The sequence below is a fragment of the Haliaeetus leucocephalus genome, unplaced genomic scaffold, assembly GCF_000737465.1.
Source record: "Haliaeetus leucocephalus isolate CR32 unplaced genomic scaffold, Haliaeetus_leucocephalus-4.0 Scaffold802, whole genome shotgun sequence".
Classification (NCBI taxonomy): domain Eukaryota; kingdom Metazoa; phylum Chordata; class Aves; order Accipitriformes; family Accipitridae; genus Haliaeetus; species Haliaeetus leucocephalus.
The window spans coordinates 3,138,700-3,149,725 of NW_010973238.1; positions in this window are offsets into that span (position 1 = coordinate 3,138,700).

The window sequence follows — 11,026 nt, forward strand, 5'->3', positions numbered from 1 at the left end:
GTGGCCCCGTGGAGAGAGGAGCCCACGCTGGAGCAGGTTTTCTGGCAGGACTTGTGACCCCACGGGGGACCCACGCTGGAGCAGTCTGTGCCTGAAGGACTGCAGCCCGGGAAAGGGACCCACACTGGAGCAGTTTGTGAAGAGCTGCAGCCCATGGGAAGGACCCACGTTGGAGAAGTTCATAGAGGGGGAAGGACCCCACGCTATATCAGGTGAAGAGTGTGAGGAGTCCTCCCCCTGAGGAAGGAGCAGCAGAAACAACGTGTGATGAACTGACCCCAACCCCCATTCCCCCTGTGCTGCTCAGGGGGAGGAGGTGGAGAAAATCGGGAGTGAAGCTGTGCCCAGGAAGAAGGGAGAGGTGAGGGGAAGGTGTTTTAAGATTTGGGTTTATTTCTCATTACCCTACTCCAGTTTGATTGGTAATAAATTAATTTCCCCAAGTGGACTCTGTTTCACCCATGATGGTAATCGGTGAGTGATGTCTCCGTGTCCTTATCTTGACCCATGAGCCTTTCGTTACATTTTCTCTCCCCTGTCCAGCTGAAGGGGGGAGCGATAGAGCGGCTTTGGGGGGCACATGGTGTCTAGCCAGGGTCAACCCACCACGCTTGGGAAAGCTAGGTGGGTGTAAAAGAGTGTAAGTTCACCGATTCTGATACAGATTTTCTTAAAATGAAAGTTTTACCTGACAGAGGTCAGACCCAGTACCACTTGTTCAGTTTTCATTTTTGAATTTACACTCATGCGATGCACAATTAGTGGCAATTACCTGAATTTACATTTTCAAGGCAGAGGATTTTCTCAGCACTAGATCTGGTCTTTATATCCAGCTCTTCCAATGATATTAGTATTATAGTGCTATGTGGCACTATTCACTTATCTGATTTTAGAGTAGGCTTTTTTAAGAGTAATCTGATGTATTCATTTATGTCATACATAGAGTGGATGTTATAAAGATGCGCTATTCTTATCACTGCTGCCCATTATTATTTGTCTTGTCTATGTATTATGTGTCAGATGGAAGCATCTCAGTGTCCCAGTCAAGATCAGGGTCCAGTTGTAGATAAATTCTCCATTCAAGCATTGAGAACAAAAAGTTTAGGAAAGTGCCATGGGGGAAAAAAGCTGATTGTAAGATACAGACTGAAGGATTCATCAACAGAATGAATTTGATAGTAATCAGTAGTTGCATCTGTGACCAGTTAAAGCTGGTGCTAAGACCTGTTCTATGAATATTACTTCTGGCTCTACTACCAGATTAATTTACAAGTTTAGTTTTTTTTTACTTTAAGCCTTTTTTTACCCTCTGTTCCAAACCTGACTTGTGCACCCATGTTTTTGAAATGATACCTCTGCAAAAGGTATGCCCATTCTGAAGGCTTCCTAAATATTATTTCCTCAAACCAAACCTGCAGAACATTTGCCTGCACAGGCAATTAACTTCACTTACCTCCAGTTAGCCAGGTAACAATGGCATTATGTCTGGATTGGGCCCTCAGTCTTTAAGATGGTGTATGACTAGGGGGTCTGTTTGTATAGTGTAGTGATTGTTGTCACTCCTAGAAATACGTTATTCTTCCTATGCCATTCTGTCTTTTTTTGGCTCACATGGGAAAGCATCCCATGCCAAATCCTCTGAGGCCCTTCTTTGTGATACCACAGAAGTTCCTTATCCATGTACTGGCCACAAAAATTCTTAAGACCTAGGAGGAAACCAGCCTCAGTTATTTTACCTACAGACACATCAGATGAATTTGAGATTTTTAACAACTTTCTTTTATTCTTTATTTTCTGTCCAGTCTACCCTAGACTCTATTGCTAAGTCCATTAGATTCCACTGTATTAACCTGCCTGCCTCTAGTTTCTTCTTGCCCTAATCCAATTCATGTTATGGTTTCCTCTTTCCTGTGTTCAAGAAGTTGCAGTATTTCATGTGACAGACAATTACTGTTTCAAGAGAATTCCCCTAACCTTTTGTCAAAAGTTGAATAACCTCAGTCTATCACCTGAGCTATCCTTTAGTATTTACTCTGGCAGGGTACTGTGCTAATTGTGTTGAACAAAGCATGCTAACAAGCAGTACTGCTTGCTCAGTGCAACATTGTCTCTGTTAAATAGCAATTGAAACCCCTGTATTTTAAGCCAATGTAGGTCCATGCTAACCTCTGTCAAGGCACGTCCTCCCAGGGACCTGTGTGCCTGAAGGATGGAAGGAAATAACCAGCACCAACAAAAGCTTTGCTCAGCACTAGGCAGCCTATTCACTACTTGTTGCTGATCTTTGGTTTATGTAAATCAAAAGCAGCTCAATAGACGTTAAAGGATTTAATGTCAGGAAATTTTTGTGAGCTGACACAATTGGACACATGTTGGATATAATATATAATAATAAATAGCATAAAGAAAACTACAGACCTGATCCTTTCCATTTCATGTTTCTTTTATATAGGTGGAATATGATCTGTCCTTTATGGCTGGTATTAATGTCTGTACTTGGGAAAATCAAGCCACTGACATAAAATATCTCCCTGTATTCAGTATCAAAAGCAGTAAGTGCTCTGTATCTACAATTACATATCATGATGTAGTGGCTAAAGGCATACGCAGTCTGGACTGCTTGTGAGCTTGGTCAGAGGCTTTGATGCTGCAGTTTCACTGTGGAGGGTTTTGGTGAGAAATACTTTTCCCTCAAAATAAGTAAATATATAAATAAATGAAGCTCTTCAACTTCATAGCCCAGAGCAAGATTAATTAAGAGGGAAAAATGCTTAATCTATCTGCTCACCATAGAATTAATGAATAATGGAGAATGTCTTCCCAGCATCTACAGCTAAAAGTGTTACGAATATCTCTGCATGTCATACCTACATGTCTCTGTCTACCTGCAGCTCCCCTCACCATGTTGCTCTTCTGGTGCCTCGTAGCAGATCTGTTGGTTTTCCATGTTTTTCTTGTTTTGGACTTTTATTTGTTTTAAGCTGCATATGGTCTCTAAATCAACTGAGATAAAGATTTAAAAAAGCAAATTCTGCCACTTCACTTATGGCAAGCTGTCCCCAATTTTCAGATGGAGAAATTGAAATCTAGAGAAGTTGTGTGGTCTGGAACAGGAAACAGCATAACAGTTCTTTAAGCATTTGCATAGTCCAATATAGTCTTGAGTGTTCTTTTCCTACTGACTGGCTCATTTTCAAGTGGATTGGAGAGAAAAAAAAAAAAAAAAACCCTCCAAAACTGTTAAATGGGACTTTGTCCTTTACCAGGAATATTTGGGAATTCAACGCAACTAGATCAGTTTGGTTTTGTCATCCTACTTCCATCTGTTAAGGCTTCTTACTGGCATGGTTTTTAGGATGGAATTTTACCATACATCAGCTTTTATCTTCCTATTTTTTTAAGATGATACTTTTTAGAAATACATTGAAGACTTTAATGCTAGAAATGGTTTGGTTTTTATTTAAATATCCTTAAGATCTCTGTTAAAGGCAGATATAAACTGTACTAAATGTTCTTTATTACTCACACATGCACTGCCCCTGTGAAAAACATCATACATCAGAGGCAGCAGTGATTCTTCAGATTTGCCCGGTGACAAGCCACCGTACAGCTAGTCTTTGCTAAAAATGTCAATGTCAACTTTATTTGCCAAAACATGTTTTCTTCTTTCAAGCTGCCAGTTGTTGTTTCAAAATAAATGGAATCTAAAAATCTCATTATTTTTATTGTTTAAAGCCAGCATTGGGTGCAGCTCTGGGGGTCAGAAGGTAACAATACTAATTTACCCCTGTGCTGCTGCACTTAGAATATTTAATCTCTTGTGACTTTGACATGATGACTGGCTGTGTTTCTTAATTTTGTTGTGAAGATTTTGCTGGAGGGCCATGCATCTCTTAATAATGTGCATCAAGACAGAGACAAGTAAGTAATGAATACTGTATGAGGCTCTTTTCCTGCAAGTCTATCAGCTTGGGCAAATACCTGCAGAAGTCCACAAGCCTGTACCTCATGGCAGAATTGGGACTGTGACGATGATGGCCAAAGATCAAGGTGCAATTCCAGTAGCAAAATATTTTTAACTGTTCTAAGCCAGTGATAATGTTCAGCTTTTTCATAGGCTTTCGGCTGGGTTGGACAGAGAGCAACATCTTTCCAGCTTTTTAGTGCTGGTGAAGAACTGTTACATTCAACATCTATCTGAGAAAGCCCACTTCTTTTTGCTAGTCCTTTCAGTAAGCAGACTTCTACGTAAAGCACAGCTATATTAAAAACATGCCTTAATGTAAAACTTGTTCTGGACAGTGTTTTCTGCCTAAGATAATATTTGATTAAATACCCATAAAAAAACTGACTGCAAATTCTGTTGCCATAAGGTTGGCCGTTTAGGAGTAGAGACAAATGGATTCCATGAGGAGCTCAGGGTCATAGTTCACAGATGTCGACTGACAGATAGAGCCAAAGATTGATTTGTTCCTACGATTAGGAACACCATTCATGAACCTTTTTTTTTTTTTTAAACAGTACTATCAAAAAGCAGTCTCTGCTTTAAAGGCTATACAGGGTATGAAAGCAGAAGCAGTGACTGCAGCAGAAGAGGGAGCACAGGGAACCAGAAGACAACATTGGTCAGTACGAAAAGCAGAAGTCTCAGCATGCAAACGGCCTAGCCATTGCTTAGGGTTTTGTAGGTTTTCTGGCAATGGGAATAAGTAAAGATGGATTTCAAGGAGTATAATGAGGTAATTTCTGTATCTGTAATAGCTGGGTATTAAATTACATTTATATATCTTTTACACATTTATTTTCTTTACTAGAACTCTCATAAGCATAGAAGCTGTCCTTGAAAACTTCCCAGATTTATTTCCAGTGTGTGAGTCTCTCTCCATCTTATCACAGTACCTCTGAAATTCCTTATAGTAAGTTATGATGGTTATCAAAAACATCAGTCTGCAACCTAGGATCCCAGTGCAGCAGCTGTCAGGCAGGTTCCAAAAACCTTCCCTTTTTGAGGCACAGATGAACTGAGCCTCTCAGTCAGTTCTGGGAGACGAGGTTCTCAAGTATTTTTTTTCTGTTGTTTTATGGAGTAAATCTAAGGCCATGCAGATAATCTTTGATCATGGTGAATGGTGATAATCCTCTCTTAGCAAACCTATTCTGAAATTACAGTAGGAGATACAACAGAAAATGGATAGAGGACTATGCAGTTGGATTTAAAAACGTAGGAGCTCAACTGGTTCTTATTAAAATTGGTGAGAGCTGTAATGTTTATAAATTACAGCTTTGTAAAATGTAAGCATGTGGGTTGAATATTTTAGTCTTGGCAGTTATTTATATTCTTTTTTTACAATGATAGGTTTACTGGGGTTTTTAATGCATGTTTGGATAATTGTTGGGTTTTATCTGTATGCTATTTACTACAGTGTGGTGGTCAGCACAATGTCACAAGCATGAAAGAAGAGTCAACCTGTAGTTTTAATACAGTATGAGGAATATATGGGTAGTGCATCTTCGTGTTGCAGCAACAGGTGCTAGAACACAGTGCAGTCTCTACATTTGAAGAACTGTCCCATGTTCAAGTGGGAATTGTTGCAATTTTAGAAGGAAGCGTCCCAAAATTCCATTTAGGAAACTTCTGTGTAACCAAATAAGTGACTAATACTTCCAAAATGAAAAGGATATATATCTCTTTATATATAATTTCTGAATTATGTGTTCAGATTTTAAGGCATCTAATTTGATTTAGAACCATCCTCAAGAGGAAGTTAAAATTCAGCACCTCCAGGCTAATCTTGTGAATACTTAATCCCTGTGTTGTGCCTACCACTTTGAGTAGGTCTGCTGGTTATGAATGAGAGTCTTTGCACACTGTAATTGTGACCCCACTAATAAACACTTATGGCATCGGGTCTGTAATAAGTGTAGCAGAGAGGTCATCTTACTAAAGTAAACACATTCATCTTGGTTGAAATCACAGCACAGCGTGTTGTCATTCTGCTCTAAGTAAAGTAGACGTTGATTATATTCAGGGCTATGCAGTCACCATACACCTTTACTTTCTGAGCCAGCACTAAATGTTCCCAGCACAGAATCACTGCATGGAAATCCCTCATGGCTTTTGGGCTTCCAGCCTTTTTAATGTAGTGAGATGGATACCAGGTTAGGGATTCCTCTCTCTCTGCCTTACCTGGCCACAGCACTTCTATGCTAGCAATAACAGGCATTTGGTCAACTGTGAATATGCTCCAAAGCCTCTACATCAACATGAGCAGAGTAGCAGTTTGAAGCCTTAGGGACCTGGCAGCGTGTTGTTGCTAGAGGAATTATTTGGCCATTGGCCTTCTTGTGCCACTATAATATCAGCTTGCCATCTTCTGCAAAGCTGTGGCAGAAAAGATAAGAGGCTGGTTGGAATTATCTGAAGTATGAGACAGTAGAGGCTTCCTTATTTATTTCTTTCCTAACTTGCTAGCTACTTTTTCAAAAAACTTCATGCAACTTCATGCAAACATCGTGTTTGTTCAAATCTCTTCTTACAGAGTCTGCTGGAACTATGGTAGGAAGGGGGCTGCACAAATACTAAACTGCACAATTATTTGATGGGCTGCAATACCTCTTTGCAACAGGATGAGGGCCTCAGTTATGTATGTCTGGGTAATTTAACAGAGATCTTAGACTTTGTTGTCTGGTTTTGTTGCCGTTTTCTTCTAAATAAGTACTACTTGAAGCAGAAGAATATGAGGCTATATTAAAACTCTAAGCAAAGGGCTAGTAAATGCAGTTGGGATTTCGTTAGGAAAATGGTAGGTGATGTTAGTGTGTGTGAATAACTACAGCTGGAATCTACAACTGCAGATCATTGCTGGCATAATATTTTGTCTGTGGTTTTTTCTTTTTCTTTAAAGCTAGTGTTCAAATACTTTAAACATCAAAGTCTTCTCTTCTACACATTATTCATTCTTGCAAATGTCTCATATCATGCAGTAGAATGATCAGAATGATATGTCTCTTTAGATATGGTAAATCAATCTTGTGTTCTTTTGGAAAAGTGGTTGGGAATGATTTTACAGTTATTAACTTGATTTTTTTTTTTTTCCCCAACGAAAGCTTTTTAAAATTCAAAAAACTTTCAAGCAACTTTTCAATCACTCTCTCCTTGACTCTCCCCCAGAGTAAAATCTTACTTATTTTGTTTCATCAGCAAGCCAATTCCTTCATCTCCTTCTAGGGACATTAAAATGAAATTCAACAGAAAACACCTCATAAAAAATTGAAAGTCATGTTGATTATCTGGGTATGTGCCCACGATACCTGGGACTGTACAACAGAAGTCATGGTGACTCCAAGGGTTCTGCTATAGAGATGGTATATTTTAGGTCTGTCATGGTCTTTTTTTATAACTTTTTTTGACCACTTTTGGGGGAAACTTGAACTTGGGAAATGTCCAGCTGATGATGGGTATCTTAGTCATATTCAATTGCTGCACAACCTACAGATTTCACTAGCCGGTAAAAAAAATCTAGTTCCTCTGTACTGGTTGAGGTTAGTAGCTCCAAATGAACTGTGGTCAGGTTGACTTGGAGTTTGTTGCCTTGACTAGTTGCACGATGGGCTCTGCAGATAATGGCTGTAAGACCAATGCTTTACTAAAAGTTCTTTTCAAAATCTTTTAGTTCAGTGTTGTTTGAAGTGAAATTTACTGTTTCTGACTTCAGTAGCTAAGCAGAACAGGATTGTAAATGCAGAAGCAACTGAAGTTTTCCTCTATATCAACATCTTCGTGCCAAGATGGAGTGTTCTGCAGTAACCAAGAGACAACAGAAGCAAAAGTAACTGTTGCAAGATCAACAGTGTACAAGACCAAGCACAGTTTCAAGGATGGCCACGACAGTAGCAAGGTTTGTTTTTTTTAATTCTATGATCATTGCAGCCTTAGCTATTTGACAGTCCAGCAGCAGCCCAGAAGTGCCCCAAGGCAATAAACCATCTCTTTACTATATTAGGGAAGTTGCCTAAGACAGATGGCTATTTTAGAGTGCTGACTGGCTTTTTAGAGACTTTACCTCTGGCTACTTAACATCATCTTCATCTTCATCCAGGTGTTTATTTGGGCTGAGCACAGTGATAGGAGAGACATGTAAAGAGTATGATCAACCATAGACTGTCATTCAAATACACAGTATCTTGGTGTTTCTTTATAGCAGCTTTCTAATCCATCTTGGATGATAGGAGTGAAAATATGAGCCCTATGGAGATGAGTAGGAATAAAAATCAGTAAGAGAGTAATAGTGAGAGAGAGTAGTAGTGTGCAAGAGAGAGAGAAACTGGATTTGTGATTTGGAATGGGATCCTGGCATTGCCTCTGGCTTGTTCAGTTGATTTGGAACAAGTTACCAATGCCTTCCTATATTCCCCATGTGTAAGATGGGTCAACAATCAGAGCTGATTGGTATGGTTTCATCAAAAGCATTTTCACTGACTTCCAGATGTTGCATATATTGATTTTGATCTAGTTTTCTTTTGGCATTAATAAGCCTTTCTGAGGGAAGAAAAATTGGAACCTGACCCTTTGGGGCAGGAAACAGTGGCTTCAGCTCAATGCTGTTTGTGTGAAAATATTTCAAAGCTTTTTGGTTTTGTTCCAATGCAAAAAGAAAATACATTTTCTGACCTTGAAATTTTTCCAAAAACACTGCTGCCATCCTTCAGTCAGCTTTTATACTATAGCTTTTGTAATTTGCTTTGAGATCTCTGAACAAACAGTGATCTATAAGACCTAGCTATTATTTGAATGGTGTTAGATAAGGTTTCAGCCATATAAGCATATTCTCATGTTCTTCTGTACACACTGTATTTTAAGCTGCCCATTTAAGAACATTTACTTAGCAAAAGGAAACGACTGTTTGACCTAAGTCAATCATGGATGAAATAATGTCTTTGAAAGAGCCTGTTTAAAACTGCAGTGATGTAAAAAAAAAACAAAAACAAACCATCAAAACTTGGTAAACTCTCCGGGATTGTCAAAGGTGTTTTACAACTCTTGGGACAAACTACGCTCGTGTCAGAATCCAAACTGAATTCTTGTGGCCAGCTTGTGAACTTGGAGTTTATAATGGAAGTAGTGATCTAACAGATTCTTAACCATATCAAGACCAGCAGGTGTTGCTATAATATATTAAATGCTGTGGAGACATCTAATAAGCTACACTTGAGCATTAGTTCAATACATTTTCTTAAACCAAATTGGTATTTCTAGGGAAGCGTAATGCTATGACAGACTTGCAATAAGAATACTACTAAAATAATCAAAACACTGGAAAATTGCAGGTTCTGAGCTGCTTCTGCTGAGCTGACTGAGAGTTTTACTACTGCTTCGGTGAAAGAACATCTGACCCTGCATTTAGGTATTATTTGTGTTTAAGAATACAGTACTGTAGGAAGTAACCAAATCCTGTATATATTTCTATAGAGACATGCCTATTTGCAAGAGATGACACTGTAGAAACGTGTGGCATCTTTTGCCAGGGGTAAGATTAGATTATGGTGAAACTGTAGTCTAGGCTTGTTCCATGCTGCCAATCCCTCCAACACAGGTTTCATTGTTGATCCCCAGAAGACAAGGGGAGAATTCCTCTAAGACAGAAAAACATTTCTGCTCAAACAAACTGCATCCTCAGGGGCCTTGAGGAAGGTGAACAATAGGAGAGTCAGAAGTAGGACAGCAATGGAGAGTTTATATGTCCAGAAACCCTGAGCAGGCCTTGCCAAGTTACAGTAAAATCAGGGAGGTTGTAACTTTTGCTGGATTTTGAGCTTGGCAGCTCCTGAAATCAAGAAGGAAGGGTGAAAGGAAAATAATTTCCACAACCAGGATTATATTATGGTATGCAATCCTCTAAGTGAGATATTATAAAAAGGAGGACCACTGTGAATGTGAATGGAGAAGCTGCTAGCTGAAAGGGCTTATTTAATGTTCATAGGTATCAAGCTTAGACATCTTGGTAAATCTTCAGCAATCACTGGATATGCGTTTGAGAGTAAGGGCCTAGGCTGCTTTTCTCCACCTGTGTATGATTCTGTGATAATAAGGACATGGACCTGTTGGAGCAGGTCCAGAGGAGGGCCACAAAAATGATCAGAGGGCTTAAGCACCTCTCCTATGAAGACAGGCTTCTTGAGAGAGTTGGGGTCGTTCAGCCCAGAGAAGAGAAGGCTCCGGGGAGACCTTATAGCAGCCTGCCAGTACTTAAAGAGGGTCTACGAGAAAGATGGGGACAAACTTGTTAGCAGGGCCCATTGTGATAGGACAAGGGGTAATGGTTTTAAACTAAAAGAGGGTAGATTTAGACTAGATATAAGGAAGAATTTTTTTACTGTGAGGGTGGTGAAACAGTGGCACAGGGTTGCCCAGAGAAGTGGTAGATGCCCCATCCCTGCAGACATTCAAGGTCAGGTTGGATGGGGCTCTGAGCAACCCTATCTAGATCTTGAAGATGTCCCTGCTCACTGCAGGGGGGGGTGGACTAGATGACCTTTAAAGGTCCCTTCCAGCCCAAACTATTCTATGAGTCTATGTATGCTTGGCAAGAGCTTCCTTCACAGGTGGATGTGACCTCCAGGTAGGTTCACTAGCCAGTGTTGTACTTTGGCTGCCGGGAAACCCGTGGAGCTGAGAGCGCATTACCAGCTCTCCCTCTTGCTGGGAGCACGTGAACTTGTTCCAGCTTATTTCCAGGGGTGAGGCAGGTGGGGCATCGTCTCGCTGCCAGGGGCTGCAGCCACAGACAAGGACAATCTTCGTCCTGCCCGTTCTCAGGAGCTGCCTGTAGTGATGCTTGGGCAGGATAAGGGCCCTCTACGTGGGCAATGAAGAGGAAATGGCCACGGGTGTCTTCCGTGGGAGAGAAGCACGCAACTCCCCTGGCTCGTTCCCCGATCCGTCGCGCTGAAATCCAGCGGCGAGCGCCGGGGCTGCACCGCAGGGCCCGGGGGCGGGCGGCGGCCCCCGGCAGGGCCGGGATGCGGG